This window comes from Eptatretus burgeri, chromosome 3, assembly GCF_056783735.1.
Source record: "Eptatretus burgeri isolate ZD-2024b chromosome 3, Ebu_testis_v1, whole genome shotgun sequence".
NCBI lineage: Eukaryota > Metazoa > Chordata > Myxini > Myxiniformes > Myxinidae > Eptatretus > Eptatretus burgeri.
Window position 1 is genome coordinate 33,970,289 of NC_140963.1, and position 17,280 is coordinate 33,987,568.

Here is a 17,280-nt window from a genome sequence, read left to right on the forward strand (position 1 = left end):
AAACGATCATAACTTGGGGCATTGTGTTTATCTATAAATGCGCCTAAGAAATCGAGAAATTATTAAAATACACGAAGTCATCATTATCTGGAAGCCCTATTGTAACCCGTAATGGGGAACGCGGCTGAGCTTCCCTTCCCCATCGGCCACGCCCACGCAACAACGTGTATTGTCATTGATGTGGTAAATAAATGGCCATAACTTGGGAAGCACTTGTCCGATTAATATCAAACCTTGAGAAGGCACATCCTCAGGTTCCCAGTAATATACCTGGAAAGTTTCAATTAGATCGGATCAATGGTTGTCGAGAAACAGCGGTCACACACACACACACACACACACACACACACACACACACACACACACACACACACACACACACACACACACACACACACACACACACACACACACACACACACACACACACTGCTGGAATTATAGATAGATGAATCATAATTAATGCTCCACTGCACGTCTGCCTTCCCTTCTTCTCAACTCACACTGTCTTCCCTTCCCCCTCCCTCCTCTCTCCTTTCCCCTCCACCTTTTCACTCTCCCTTCTCCCTCTCCCCCACCCATCTCTCCCTCTTCCCCCCTTTTTTTCTCCCTCCCACCTTTAGTATTACCGTCAGCAAAGTGACAGGTAGTATTTGCTCGTGAAGAAATATAATGAGACTACAGTTCGATCCCCACCTTCAGTTTTTCCAATCGGGGAACCCTATTATTCCTCTCCTCTCCTCTCTCACCTCACACCTTCACTCTCTCTTCCCCTCCCCACATTGCGTCTGACCAGATACATTCAAAACGGCTATCTATACGAATAAGTGTGTGTGTGTGTGTGTGTGTGTGTGTGTGTGTGTGTGTGTGTGTGTGTGTGTGTGTGTGTGTGTGTGTGTGTGTGTGTGTCTCCTCCATAACTCCAAAAATATGACACCTCGTGACCCGAAACTTTTCATGCATACTAAGAGAACGCCACAGTGGTGCATAAATGAAAACTGGGTGTGTGGGTTAATCCAAACATCCCTTTTGCAGATAATTAACAGCCTTATTGAATTATATCCTTTATCGGGCGCATCCTCAGAAACCTCACTCTCCCTCGATGGGGTCTTATTTTGCCTTTTTCTTTTAGGCCTGCTCGACAATGTCTTGACTTGGAACAAGCCACAACAATTTTTTAATGATAAAGTTTTTTTTTTCACTTTTCTCACTCATATCATCGAATGCCTCATGTTCATACGATATCGGCCAAACACTAATATGTTTCAACTGTGTTGTTCATAAAGCATAACATATTCTCTCTGCAAACTCCCCGACCCCTACTCTCCCTCTCCCTCTCCCTCTCCCTCTCCCTCTCCCTCTCTCTTTGTCCCATCCTCACTCCACCCCCTACTAATGCAGTGCATCAACCTCCTCCCACACCTCTCTCCCCCCTTTCCCTCCCCTTTCTCTCCAAACCACCTCTCTCTCCCTCTTTCTGGATGGTGGTTATGTCAGGACGGTGGTTATCTATGCACGTATCTGGACTATGGTTATCTTCACATGTATCTGGATGGAGCTTACCTCCACACGTATCCAGACAGTGGTTATCTCCGCACGTTTCTGGACGGTGGTTATCTCCGCACGTATCTGGACGGTGGTTATGTTCAGCCAGTAGTTACCTCCATACGTGTCTGGATGGTGGTTGTGTCCAGACGGTGGCTATCTCTGGACGATGTTTATATCTGGGATGGACACTTACCTTGCCCTCCCCTCATGCTGCCTTCCAATCCCCGCCCCTCACACTTCCTTTCCATCCCCTCACGCTGCCTTCCCTTCCCTTCCCTTCCCCTCACACCACCTTTGCTTCCCTCATGCTGCCTTCCATTCCATTCTCCTCACATCACATTATCTTGCCCTCATTGTGCCGTCCCTTCCCCTCCCCTCATGCTTCCTCCCCCTCCCCTCACGCTGACTTCGCTTCCCCCATGCTGCCTTCCCTCTCCTAACCCTCACGCATACCTCCTACCAAACCCCTCCTCTCTCCACTCCCCAGAGACATCTCCCAGTGGTCTCCAGTTGCTGTATTAATGTGCTATTTTAATGTGCCCAATTTTGTTCAATCCTGCACTACCCCAACCCCCACCCTTCTCCACAAATCCCAGTACCAAATGCATGTCGAGAATCCTTCCCTCATGCTTACCTCCTCCCAAACCCTCTCCCCACTTCCCCACCTTTCTCACCCAGCCTCCTTGTTCCCCCCGCACACACACACACCCTCCCGGAGTACATAACAATGATTTGTGAGCTGTCACTCTCCCCACCCCCTCCCCTCCCTGCATTACCCCACTTACTCTCTCCCTCCTAGCTCCCAGGCCACCTCTCCTCCCTCCTCGCTTCCTTCTCTCTTCTCTCTTCTCTCTTCTCTCTTCTCTCTTCTCTCTTCTCTCTTCTCTCTTCTCTCTTCTCTCTTCTCTCTTCTCTCTTCTCTCTTCTCTGCTCTCTTCTCTCTTCTCTCTTCTCTCCATCCCCTCCCTATTTCTCCCCCCTTCCCCACTCCCAAATATTCCTGTTAGGAAAGCGACGGATTGTATATGCTGGTCTAATATACAAAGAAGAAAGTTTGTAATTGCAAAATTGAAGATTTTTCAAGTATATTGGTCAGTCGATTTTGTTATTACCTCCACCACCGAAGATGAAGTTTTTCACCCCTCTCTGTTGGGTCGCCGAAATAGGTGACACTTATTGTCAGTGATTCTGTCTGTTTGTGTGAATGTTTGTTCGTTTGTCATCAGTTTAATTGGTAGTAAACGTGGGCGGATTTTGACCAAACTCGGGTGTTAGGTACATCTTATGACCTAGTGCTTTGGAAATTGTGATGGTTGCTCGGGACGCTTTGATTCCCTAGCAACAACAGAAAAACCTTCAAAATCGGTACCGTTCACGCAAAATCAATTCCGAAAGCCATTATCCCACGTAGGGTTATGAAATTTAGCACGAATGATCTACAGATGATTATCTATCAAATATATTTCGGTTTTTGTGATGTATGGAATACTTTACCGGCAGCGCCCCCCTACAATTAGGGTATGCGTGAAAATTGGTGAAAATTGAAGGCCCCCTAGCGACCAGGTGAGTGCATCGATACGAATGAAACTTTGCAGGTTCATGGTACTCGATGAGTACTACAACTTTGCTTCAGGACATATTGACCGATTTCGCTTAGGTTAGGGGTCAAAGGTCAATTAGTCCAAAAATCGATAATATGCGAGAACTGGAGGTGCCTTCGCGCTAAATGCTGCTACTCCTAGGGTTATGGTCGGATGGCCCTGAAAATTCACACTAATCGTCTGGAATACATTGTGCACAAACGATCGAGCGGGATTTTCGATTTAGATATTTGTTCACCCACAGCACCCCCTCGAACTTTGGGGATTTCCGATTTCAAACCGCATTTTCGGTACTTTTCATTAAAATTGATACCAAGTAGTAATCGGTAGATGGAACTGGATGAGATTTGATATGCATAATCTTAAGGTGATTCCCTATCCGCTATATGACATCCATTTTGCTCTATATCTTATAGTTTCCATGCTCGGTGACCCATCGCCGCCTACCGGCTTGTCTGTCTGTCTGTCTGTCTGTCTGTCTGTCTGTCTGTTTGTGTGCAGGATATCTTTAAAAGTTATGGATGGATCTGGATGAAATTTGGTGGGCAGGTTTGGTGTTTGACAAGGACGAACTGATTAGATTTTGGTGAAGATCCGAATCGGGATCTGGCGACTGGAATTTTAGTCATTCTTCACCATTGAGAAATCGGGCTAAAATTGATGTATTCTAACAAATCTCAAAAGTTGGAGACGGATTTGTACAAAACAATTTGGACACATTGGGTGTGTCACAAGGAAGAATTGATTAAATTTTGGTGAAGATCCGAATGTGGATCCGGATCCAATAATTTTTAAAAGTAATTCTTCACCATTGAAAGATAGGGCCAAATACAATATATAGCATATTTCAACAATGTACTGGGCTCGATAGGTTCTCGTGGATCAGGCATTGCAGGGTGGAGGTGCGTGCTCTCCCAAGTGCCCTTCCAGTTCTGTCTTTGTTGCATGCAAAATAGAAATTTAAAAAAAGTATTGTTACGAATTTGGAATTTGATTTCACACAACATTCAGGTTCTTTTAGTCAGCTATGTCGATAAGTGCTTGTTCCCTAGATAGCTCACCTTCCATTGTTTAAATGTTCAGAAATCGATTAGATGCGCTGCGGATCGATTTAATAGTTAGGGAGCAAACAATGGAGACGTCCCTCCCCCTCTTCTGCGAAGAGGAAGAAGAGCCCTGCCCGTCCCATGATCCATGATGTCAACAACTCCCTCCCACCCGTGGTTGAGCAGGGGATGGATCACGAGGGCATGAGCCGCGCGGGCGAGGGGGCGGAGAAGGATAAAGAGGAGATCCTTTCTTTGTTCGTGCTGGGAGTTGAGGGCTGCGTCGTTCAGCAGACCTTCGGGTCCTGTTTGGCTTGGGTTAGGGTTGAGGCTTTCGGAAGCTTTTATGCTTCGGCTGGCTCAGTGAGCTTCGGCTGCGGCCTGGCTCGGGAAGAGGATTTTTGGAGGCTTTTTGTTTTGGTGGTTCAGTGGGCCTTCGGCTTCTGCTTGGCTCGGTAGACTTCTTGGAGAGCTGCTTTATTTGGGAGAGAGTTGAGCCGGTTGCTTGGCTCGAGCTGCGAGTGGTGGCTTCTTCTTCTTCTTGGTTCGTGGAGCTCTTTGTTCTCCCTTTGGTTCCCGGCTTGGTGCGACTCATCGGCCTCTTCTTGGAGGTGGTTCCTCGGGGAAGCGACACATCGACGGGAAGGATCGGTGCCTCGTCTCACCAGCACGTGTTGAGAAGCGTGGGAGGTGGTTCCTCGGGGAAGCGACGCATCGACGGGAAGGATTGGCGCCTCGTCTCACCAGCACGTGTTGAGAAGCGCAGGAAGTGGTTCCTCGGGGAGGCGATCGCAAAGCCCGGGAGGGTCGTCTCATTCAGAACACACAATGGTGTGATTGGAAATGCGCACGAGAGCAGACGCACCAGCCATAACCTCTGGGGATCATCGTTCTTTTCAGCTTGGATCTGCATCATCTTTCCTCGCCTTTGTCACTCTTTGTCTTTGTGGGCCGAGTTGCTCCAGCTCGTCATGGGACCACAACCAGCCCATCCTCATATAAGCCCTCACCCACCCCTTTGTACCTCATGTGCATTGTGTTTTTTTATTTTGGTGCCATTAGGGAGTTAGGTTATATTTCTTTCCCTGTATGTAAGTTTGCGTGCCCCACTGTCCATCTGTCGACCACCTGGTTTGTTCCATCAAGCCCATAGCGTCTTGTTCACTTTTCTCCCCCATATCAATTTATTATAAAATATATTTTAGTTTTAATTACAAGGAGTTTCTCCCACCTTTTTGCTTCTTGTGCTCTTTCAACCACCATTATTTCAAATTGGCTACGCATTGAGGGTGAAAATGCCACCACAGCTCACCCCCGAAGCATGGTGGGTCATGGGTAAAAGATTGCTCGGCTGCTTGTGGAGACATTGGTTCTCCAGCGCAGAGGCATATCATGTTTGTGAGCTTCTAATGCGACATATATATATATATATATATATATATATATATATATATATATATATATATATATATATATATATATATATATATATGTATATATATATATATATATATATATATATATATATATATATATGTATATATATCTCAAAACGTTCTTTAAAGTTATTGTACTTGGCGTTAGACTATTCCTTCAAATGCCCATCATTATATATAAAAGTTTTGAAAATGTGCATCAAAGATGCAGATGAATAAACTTGCCAGGGAACGAACATCTTGTCCCTAATGTGGTTTCCAAAGGAATTTCTGTGATAAAGGTTAAAACAAATTGAGGTTGATCAGAAGGAGAGGCTATAATGAAATGCAGGAATCGTACATATCTTGCATTCATAGTTCCAAAAATATTTTCTCATAAATTTGTATTTTGATATGTCTCTGGCTCTGAAAGTATTTTTTAGGTTGAAAGCGATTCCTTTGATGCCCGTTATTATTGCTCATGAAAAATAATAAATCCATCAGAAGCACTTCATTCGTCTCTCATTAGAAGCTTTTATATGGGATCCTTGGTGGGAAGTTGAGTTGAGGCATCGGGAGGGTTTTGGAAGAATACGCTTTACGCTAACATAAATTCTCTCAACCCAAATATTGTTATACTGCAGAGATGTGAACTTTTCAGGATGCAAATCAGTGAGACTTGGCAGCTGAGGCTTTGAGATTAATATTATTTCAACCAACAGCAACAAGATGTTTCTCCACCAATATTAATAAAGCCCTCCACCACAAGTGTGCACACACTTCAGAAATTAAACACTTAAGATGTTAACAATATATGTTTAATCTCTTTTTCAGGCTGCTTTTTGAAAAAAAACTTCGAAATTCATCCAATCCTGACAGTCCGACCTCCTTCAGCACACATACACCCCTTTGTCCAGTAGGTCCACTGTTCTCAGCAAGGAAGGAAAGAGGAGGTCTTGGTGTAATGACTAAAACCCTTCTTCCAGGCTAATTTACACCCAGCTGTATTCTCGGATAACCCACGTGAATTGTATACTAATCCAAAGGTTAACCAAAACCTTAATCCTGGGCTGGCAGGCTACCTAAGAGGTATAGTTGACCAGTCTGGGTTCAGTGATTTCCATGGCCCATACCTTTTAGCTGTCTCGTCTGAGTTAGAATCTCGACCTTGAAATATAGGTTCGATTCTCGACCCGGTAATAAACTGTTAGATTGGTGCTTTGAAGACAATACGTCACATCATTGTGTGTGCTGTCTCTCGAATGGATGTAAAACTGGGTGCATGCCTTCTGCTATCACGAGTTAGTGAACATTAAATATGTCACAATATCTTTCCCGAAAGGTAGGAGAGATCCTGTCGGTACCCTGAACAAATTACAACTTCCTGCCTTAGCATACAGGGGCCACTGAATCTGCGGTATATCCGCATCCCCCCAAAATATAGCAATCAGCAGCCAAGTGCTGTGCATGCTCGGAACAGACCCAAACCTTAATCTGGACTTGTGGAGAGTGAGGGTAGGGTGGAAGGAGATATATTAAAAGGTGAGCTCGTCAGGGAAAGTAAAACACAATATAAAAATGGTGAAGAATCACTTTAAAATATTATAGTGGTCCTATCCAGACCCAGATCTTCAACAATATCTAATCAGTTCGTCCTTGGCACATGACCCAACCTGTCCAAGTTTCGGCCAAATCCATCCATACCTTTTTTGAGACATCCTGCCTCACCGACAGACAAACGGTGATGAAAACAACCTCTGTCCATCTTCGGTGTCAGAGGTAGAAATGCTTACAGTGATATGCCTTCAAGAATCACAAGGTGCTGATGTTTCAGGTTTTATCCTTCATCAGAGAAAAAACGTCAGCACCTTGTGATCTTTTACAGTGGATTTTGATTTGATTTTACAAACCATACTCTTTACAGAGCATTGGTGCTGCTGAAACAGTTTCTTGGCAAGAGTTAAACTGCCATTGTCTTCCCACAATTGTTTGATCATGCTCTGTCCTTTTCAAATGCTGAGCATCGAGCAAGAAAGCAGCACATACCATTTTTAAAGTCTGGTATGATGTGGCCAAGGTTTGAACCAGTGATCTCTCAGACTCCAAGCAGATGTTACAACCATTACTCCACCGAGTCTGGTTAGCTAATAGGTAAGAAAGTGCCCCTGCATGAGTTACCTTTTCGGAAAGGGGTTTTGACGAGGGAAGTATCCGTGTCGGTTGGGTGCACATGCCGAGTACACGCAACTTGTTGTGTGCTATTGTTTGCATGCCCCTTAAAGTCCACCATTTACCGTTTCTTGTTTTGGGAATGATCCAAAACCGAGTCAATTTCACAACTTGACCCCCTTACATGATGTTGAATTGTAAGGCTAAATGAAAGTGCTCAAAGGAAATGCTATGATCGGTTCAACAACTACGCTCCAGCAATGCGAGAGGCAACCTCGAGTGAAGTTCACGCGATGACCGAACAATGGGGAGCTTTATTGAAAGTCATAAATTAATGGCAAGCGACATTGATTCATTCATCCACCATTCTCGATACAGAGCATCAGTTCTGCCAAGGAAGTTTGGCTTGGGTTCCAATCTTGGATGCAGGATAGTCGACTGAGAGGAGGGGAGGAATTTGGAATTTGTTGAGGGTGCCGGTGATAGCTCGCCGACTCTTCGCGAAAGATGTGGGATGTTCAATGTTTTTCTCCTTTCCCTCTTCCTTTTCATAATTGTCTCTTCCTCCACCCCACCAACACTTCCCCTACTTTCCAACCCATACCGGGCAGACATGTCCTTCTGCTTCCCTTCCGACGGAGGATGCACGCATTGATGTATCGCCCAAGTGAAACACCAGGATAGCAGTTTATAATGTGGTGGACATGCTAACCCAGACTGGATAGCTCAGAGGGGAGTGTGCAACCTTAAAGCTACCCTGCCATTACTATATGGAAGCTTCCTGATGCTGCTTAAGGTTCATTGGTGATCCATCTCCTGGACTTACTGGTCCATGCTGGTTCATCTTTGATGCCTGCAAGCGTCCATCGTAATCCAGAAAGTTTTCCTTATCAGACATACCTTCATTTTTGAGTTTGGCTTTTATTTTACATCCAGCCAGCCAACGCCTTGGCATAACCCTCAGCTGCACTTATCATTCATTCTTCATCGTCTTCCACATTTGTGGGCCATCTTCATATGCTGTATACCAAATGATGGAATTTTTGACCACCACTTCCCCTACTTCCCACATACATTTTTGTTTGTTTATCCTGTTTTCATTCTCCTTTCTCTCTTTTTTTCTCCTCTCCCTTTTACTTTTCACAATTTTCTCTTCCTTCACCCACAGCCCCCACTCCTCTCTCCTTTACCCTCCCTGCCGCACCATCATTTTGTACCAAAAGTGCAAATGGAATCTTTCCAGATTTTGGTATCTGCTACTGAATAGTCTTCCTGACACCAAAGCAGGCATTGTATTTTACTCTTTACAAAGACCCACACCAATTTACACAAGCTTCTAGTTCATTCACCCACAAACTGAACTTTGCACGTCTTTACACAAGCGGTAACTTTCTCTCTTTGTCTATTCATGACCATGGGCATATTATGGACGCACAGGGGATGGAAGTTGAATTTACTAAGGAAGAGGAGAGGAGATTGAGGAGAAAATGGGAAGGTACATTAATTGAGGAAGAAGTGGAAGAAGAGGGAAAGAAGGTTGGGGTGAGGAAAGAGTAGGGAGTGGAGGTAATGTGCAATGCATGGGGTACACGGTAGAAAATTGGAAGGAAGAAAAGGGGGAGGAGGTGAGTTTCAAAGCTCTCCACTTTTTTGAATATATAGTATTCAGATAACCCCTTACACTAGGTTTTAACCATCCATCCATCCATTGGGACCATACTCTGTGCAGAGCGTTGGTGTTGCCGAAGCAGTCTCCTTGGCCATTGGGCACAATCCTGAATGGGTCGCCACTCCGACACAGGATACCAGCAAGCTGGCACTCATTTTGCCGACCTCGGAAGGATGACAGGCCGAGTTAACCCCACCTGGTATTAAGTCAACAAATGCGTAGGATTTGAACTCAGGACCCTAGGGTCCCAAGCCCACCACCCTAAGCATTAAGTCAACACCAGGCATAGGTGTTAACGCACCTTCTAAATGTAGAGGATGTTCCGAAGGACTGCTTCTGATCGGTGTTCTCTGCGTTGGCTCTCATAACTAATCAACAGCCCTATCCGCAAGCATAAGTGTTTCATTTCTTCGAATCTAGGAGTGCAGATTCATTTGCCCGAAATCTCACAGGTTGGTTATATGCAGGTTTGATACTCTCTTCAAAACGATCGTCTCTCGCCAAAACTGACTTCTTTCGCCATTCTCATTGTCATGTCATCTCAATAATCTCATGGAAGCTTCTGGAAAACAAGCTGCCTTTTGGAAACTTCCAATCCAGAACATTTCTGGAATTTTTACTTTGCCTCAAGTGGGTAGCAGATCATCACTTCTGAACGTTCTATATTCAGTAATATCACTGACCTATTGCTTTTGAAGGTTTATTAGAAGAAATAATTAAAAACTTTTCAATAATCCAGGGTGTCCACATTGAAATGATACAACTTTGAAGCCTTATAAGTTTTTACATGTAAATTTAGGAATGTTGAAAGTTGAACAATTACCACACCGTATCTCAAAGTTTCTGAGCTGAAAGTTTAATTTGGGTTTCAGATTGAATTATGATGGCCCCACAAGAAAAGGCGAAATGTGTGTTATACATGGCTGAATTTAAGTCACCTACCCTGGTGCAACGACGATTCCGTAGAACGTTTGACAAGTAACCACCGACCCGAAGAGACCTGTACACATGGATGAAGAAATTTGAGGAGACTGGCAGTGTTCTAAAACAGCATGGTGGAGGAAAGCCCAGAACTTTGGAAGAGGATGTTGAAGGCATACGTGCTGCCTTCCATAGAAGCCCGAGGAAGTCCATCCGTCGTGCCAGTAACGAACCGCAAATTCCACGTTCAACTGTGCATCAAATCATGCGCACACAGCTGCAGCTCTATCTATACAAGCTTCACCTGGTTCAGCAGCTAAGAGTGGATGATCATATGAAAAGGAGAAAATATGTTATGCATGTGCTGTACAGTCTGTAAAACGACCCCGATACCTGAACCAGGTCATGTTCTCCAACGAAGAAACATTTTACACATGTGGGCACGTTGACTAACACAACTGCCGCATCTGAGGAGCTGACAATCCACATGGAATCCATAAGGTCGAAAGAGACAGCCCAAAAGTTAACATTTGGTGCGGTCTTATGCGTAACAGGATTGCCCGCCCATTTTACTTTGCGGAAAAATCTGACAGGCCATGTGTACTTAGATATACTTCAGCTGTTCATGGTACCGCAGGTAGAGAGAGGACTACCAACCGAACTTCATATTCCAGCAGGATGGGGCTCCTCTACCCTAGTCCCATGGTGTCTACTCCTTGAAGCCTGGGTGCCAGACTGCTGGCTGGGTCGAGAGGGACCCATTTCCTGGCCACTGAGATCACCTGACCTTACCCTCTTGATTTTTACCTCCGTCACTGAAAGTGAAGGAGGTTATGTTTTCAGCCTGATCTGTTTGTTACTTGCAAAGTCGAGGATTTTTAAAGTATTCAAGTCAGTCGATTTTGTTATTACTTGGCGAAATTTTTTTTTGCTAAATATGTTGGTCTGTTTGTTTGTCTGTTTGTTAATTGCCGGAATCCTTCGGATTTCGGCAATTATGTTGGTCGGTTGTTTGTGTCATTCTGTGTGTATGTCTGTCTGTCTGTCTGTTTGTTTGTATGTTTGTTTACCCTGAGACAGCCACACCGTTTCAGCGATCATGATCAAACTGGGTACAGACGTTGGCCATGGTCCAACTTAGACACTTGTCGTTTTTGGTGAATCTAGGTCAAAGGTCAAGGTCACCGAAAAACCGAAATTTTTATTTTCACAATAACGTCCGCTAAAATGATCGTATCAACTTCAAACCAAATCCAAAATGTGCATCTTCCAATTCTGCATCCAACCATATGTCTCATTGGGGTGTCACACCAACACCCTTCTTCGCGGTCGGGGATCGAATGTCAGGGGGGTCGGGTCAAAACTTTCAAATTGCGATAAAAATGCCATTTCAAGTCCGATTGACTTCCAAGTTATGATCATGACCAAACTAAGTGCTATAACTCATTAAACAGTAGCACTATTGACTTATAAGAACCAAATTGATTTCCAGGTTTTTGTTTTGTCAGAGATCATGGAGATATGACAAAGTTATTCTGGCAATTCCTTGCTCAATGAGCAATTTCATTTATATGTCTGTTTGTCACGATATTTGGCCACAGTTTTCAAGCAATCGTTCTGAAAATATTTGTGTGTGTCGCTGACCGGACAAAGACAGCAACGCTTAATTTTTGTGAAGATCCCAATCCGGAGCAGATTTGAGAATTTCCTACGTGATTCTTCCCCATTGAGAGATCGGCCCAAAAACGATATCTATCACGATATCTCAATAGGTTATGGATGAATTCTGCAGAAACTTTGTGGACAGGTTGGCAGTGCCAAGTGGAAGAATTGATTCAGTTTTGGTGAAGATCCGAATCCGGATCCGGATCTGAGAATTTTTTTTTAAATGATTCCTCACCATTGAGAGATATGGCCTAAAACTATATCTAGCACGTCATCTCAAAAGGTTGTGGACGGATTTGTACAAAACTTGGTGGGCACATTGGATGTGTGACAAGCAAGAATTGTTCAAATTTTGGTGAAGATCCAAATCTGGATCCGGATCCGATAATTTTTTTTAAGCGATTCATCATGATTGAGAGATCAAGCGAAACTAATATATATCATTATATCTCAAAAAGTTGTGGACGTATTCGGATGAAACTTAATGGACAGGTTGGGTGTGTGACAAGGACAAATGGATTCGATTTTTGTGAAGATCTGGATAAGATAATTATTTAATTTTTGAGTGATTCTTCACCATTGAGAGATAAGGCCAAAAACGATATATAGCATGATGTTTCAAAAATGTGTTGGGCCCGATATGTTCTCGTGGATCAGGCATTGCGGAGCACAGGTATGTGCTCTACCGAGTGCCCTTCCAGTTTTTCTGTGGGGTTAATGTGAAGTGTAAAGTGTACCACACAAAGGAGCAGGACATCGTTCAGCTGAAAGAGCGCATTACAGCTGCAGTGGCCTCCGTAACCCCTGAGATGTTAGAAAGCGTGCCTAGGGAAAATGAGTACCGCGATGACTTAATCCGTGCTCTGAATGGTGCACATGTTGAATGTTCACTCAAACGTACCCGACTGTAATGTACCCGTATACCAAAATGAAACTCAAGCATACTGACTCTGAGCTGTGTGAATATTCCTCTGTTTGCATTATTTAATAAAAATGGATCAGGCTTCAAAGTTGTTCATTTCTAACATGGACACCCTGTTTTTGGGTTGGTCTGTTTCGTCCTCTTATTTGAGCACGTGCCTCCTCGTTTTGTGATCTATAGTCGAAATCCCATTTGCTATGCTGGAATGTTCTGTCAGCAAGCTGCTTGCCAACAGAACACAAGTCTGATTACTTTGTCCATTATCTACTGATATTGTCGTCATAAACAACAATAAACAACTTTTTTTACTTCCAAAGAAGGTTGGGAAAGTGAAGGGAAAAACCAATTATTATTATTATACATGTTTATGACTTCACCCTCGACAATGTTTTTTGCATTTTTCTGTAAGCATGGAAGGTTGCATAAGATTTTTAAAAACGAGGGGTTCTTAAAATAGTAACAGATGTGAGATGGTGGTGGTGTGGATTCCAAACTTGCAACTACATCAGAAGCTTTAATTTAAGGAGAAAACAATCACTCCATGATGTAAGCTGCTGTTGACTATTGCATTGTTCCATAATGTGCTTTCATGCACGTTTGTCATAAATCTGAGAGGTTGGCTCCATCTCTTTTAATGCTGCTGCAAAGCGTGTGTGTGCGTGTGTGCGTGCGTGCACACTTAATGGTTTGGGTGGTGGGCTTGGGATCCGAGGATCCTGAGTTCAAATCCCTCTTGACTGTTGAATTAATACCAGCTGGGGTTGACTCTGCCTGTCATCCTTCTGAGGTTGGAAAAATGAATGCCAGCTTGCTGGGATCCTGTGACGGAGTGGTGACCCATCCAGGATTACCCAATAGCCAAGGAGACTGCTTAGGCAACACCAATGCTTTACACAGTTTATGGTCCCAATGGATGGATATATATTCCATTTAATTTTCTGAGCATCCCACCTATGTATATCATTCACACTTATCCACACACTTCCCTCATTCATTGAACTTTTTCAATGAAATCTTTTCTTTACATTTTATCCATGAATGAGTAACTACATCTTAATATCTTATCCTGCCTCTTCAGTCCTTTCATCCTGTGCTGACAGAACCATTTACAGTAAATGTGCTGCCAAACTTCTGAACGATTGAACAAAAATAACCCAACATTCCTTTTCTTTTCCCCCAAACTCTCACAATCCCCATCCCCATCAGGTCCATCCCGACCTCATTTCGGCAGTTACCATGTGATCATTTGCCTTTTCTTAAAATACATACCACCTGTAACTTACTGTATTTTGTTTTTCAAAATTCTCCTTGATCTTGCAGCATTGCTGAGACATCAATTTATTGACCGCTGACCATCCTGCTCGATATAAATGTCACCTGGAATCAAGCACCAACTGATATTATTGTTGTTTTTGTGCCTTGTGCCGTCACCTAAATCAGCTTGTGTGGACAGCGAGGCAGGGGTTTTGGCACTATGATTCACCCAAAATGAACATCATTGTGAAAGTGATAACACTCCCCTGGCAAGGAATCATTGCAGGAATTTTAACAATTCATCTGGAACACTGCACTCTTCATAGATTTTACTCTGATTCATTTGTGTTGTGGCTACAGGTTATGGTTGTGGGCATTTTACAGCACTATAAATGGTTTTTCGATGAGTTTGTTGTGCTTATACCGCTCTCTTCGGCTGTCCGTGGGGGGCTGGGGCTGTCATGAGTGCCAGCTTTTGTTCACGTCTAATTCTTTGTATTCTGTTTATTTTTCTGCATTTTCTTGGTGGATCTACATTGGCAAAATTGGAACTTCAGTTGCTGTATGCGTGTCTTACTGTTAATGCTGTCATTTCTATCATTTGGACTGCTCTTTTCTTCACCGTTGGTTATATATATATATATATGACCGTTTTTACAGCCATTTTTCCCTGCTGTGCAGGGGTTTGGCTTTTTCTTGAGGCAATGTTTTTTTTTTATGGCCGGATGCCCTTCCTGACACCAACCCTGGTCGCCTCTTACGACACACAGGGATATGGTACACCTATTCTAACCGGGGCATACACCGGGACCAGTACACTGGCACTCATTTCGCCGACCTCGGAAGGATGACAGGCTGAGTCAACCCCCTGGTGTTAATTCAGCAGCCAACGGATATATATATATATATATATATATATATATATATATATATATATATATATATATATATATATATATATATATATATATATATATATATATATATATATATATATATATATATAGTTACGAATTTGGAATTCAATTGCACTCAACATACAGGTTCCCTTAGTCAGCTATGTCGATAAGTGCATGTTCCCAAGATAGCTCACCTTCCATTGTTTAAATGTTTTGAAATCGATTAGATGGCTGCGGATCGATTTAATAGTTTGGGAGCGAACAATGGAGACGTCCCTCCCCCTCTTCTGTGAATAGGAAGAAGAGCGCTGCCATCCCGTGACGTCAACAACTCCCTCCCACCCGTGGTTGAGCGGGGGGTGGATCGTAAGGGCATGAGTCACGCCGGGTGCGGGAGGAGGGGGTGCAAAGGATAAAGAGGACATCTTTTCTTTGTTCGTGTGGGAGTCCCGTGGTAGGGCTGAGTTTGTGGGAGTCCCGTGGCAGAGTTCGTGAAGATTCCCGTTCTGAGTCCCTTGGCAGAGTTCGTGTGCTGAGTCCCGTGGGAGGAGTCAGCTTTTTGCTTCGGAGAGAGCAGTCGTTCAGCCATCGGGTCCTGCTTGGCTTGCTTCGTTTGAGGCCTTCGGAAGCTTTTTGCTTCGGCTGGCTCAGTGAGCTTCGGCTGCTGCTTTTTTTTGGAAGGAACTTGAGCCAGTTGTTCGGCTCGAGCTGCGAGTGGAGGCTTCTTCCTCTCCTTCTTCTTCTTCCTCTTCTTCTTGGTTCGTGGAGCTTTTCGTTCTCCATTTTGTTTCCCGGCTTGGTGTGACGCATCGGCCTCTTCTTGGAGTTGGATCCTCTGGGAAGCGACGATCGACAGGAAGGATCGGCGCCTCGTCTCACCGGCACGTGTTGAGAAGCGCGGGAGGATTCGCGGGAGCTCGGGAACGATCGCGGCGATTGGATCCAGCTCCCTCTCGCTGGAGCCTGGGTCCGGACAAGTTGAAGACCACACGAGGTGGAAAGGTTCGAGTCAAGCTCTGAGTTTCAGCTCACCTGTCCTCCGAGCTGGAGCTCATGATTAAAGGCCTCAGCCACTGTTTTGTGTGTGTGTGTGTGTGTGTATGTGCACGCGCACGCGAGTACGTGGGCCCGTCTAATAAGTAGGAACAGCTGTGTATATATATATATATATATATATATATATATATATATATATATATATATATATATATATATATATATATATATATATATATATATATATATATATATATATATATATAGTGTCCCTAAAAAAAATGACATCATTTCGTAGTCTAATAACATAGCTAATTCTCGCTCAAATGATCTCAAATTTTAACAAAATGTGTAAAAACTAACTAAGTTGAATGTTTAATTCTTATCTCAATGAGAATCTACCAGGTAGATGGATTGGGCATGCCAGTGATAATGATAATGTGCTGTTGAAATGGCCACCACATTCACCTGACTTGACGCCTTGTGATTTTTTTCTATGGGGCTATGTGAAAGGACTGGTCTATATCCCCCATCTTCCTACAAGCCTAGAGGAACTTAAGCACAGAATGACTGAGGCGCTGAAGAATGTTACTCAAGACATGCTACAGCGTGTTTGGCAGGAGCTGGACCACCGACTTGACATGTCGTGTCACAGGCGGTGCGCATATTGAACATTTGTGAAGTTTTGAGAAAACGGTGATAAAATCTACATCCCTCTGAATCTCTTGTTCGAATTTTGATAAATAAATCTTTTATTTGTCAACATGAAGCCTATTTACTTTCGTTTGCCTGGGACATGTAGTTATTTAGATATTCAACTTTAAAATGATGTCATTTTTTTAGGGACACCCTATATATATATATATATATATATATATATATATATATATATATATATATATATATATATATATATATATATATATATATATATATATATATAAGGGTGGTCCAAAAACAGCAAAATAAAAATAAAAATTCAGATGTCTCCACAAGCCTTAAATTATTCCACTATGATTCAATAACGCGCATAAAACAATTTAAGTTGATTGGAGGTGATTTAGAGGTCGCTCCATATGACGACTTTTAGTTTCATGAGTTGGTTAAATTAGGGTATAATCAGGTATGATTACGGGTACTTCTGGATGTCCAAGGTGGAAATGGAGTGCATTTTC

General features: G+C 43.3%; 1 protein-coding gene and 1 pseudogene across 2 annotated transcripts in view; both read left to right on the forward strand.

Moving 5' to 3' along the window:
- LOC147029652 (uncharacterized) overlaps positions 1–17,280 on the forward strand; it is a 443,651-nt gene that overhangs the window by 412,330 nt on the left and 14,041 nt on the right. The window lies entirely within an intron of this gene.
- Positions 10,329–11,145, forward strand: LOC147029653 (uncharacterized; annotated as a pseudogene).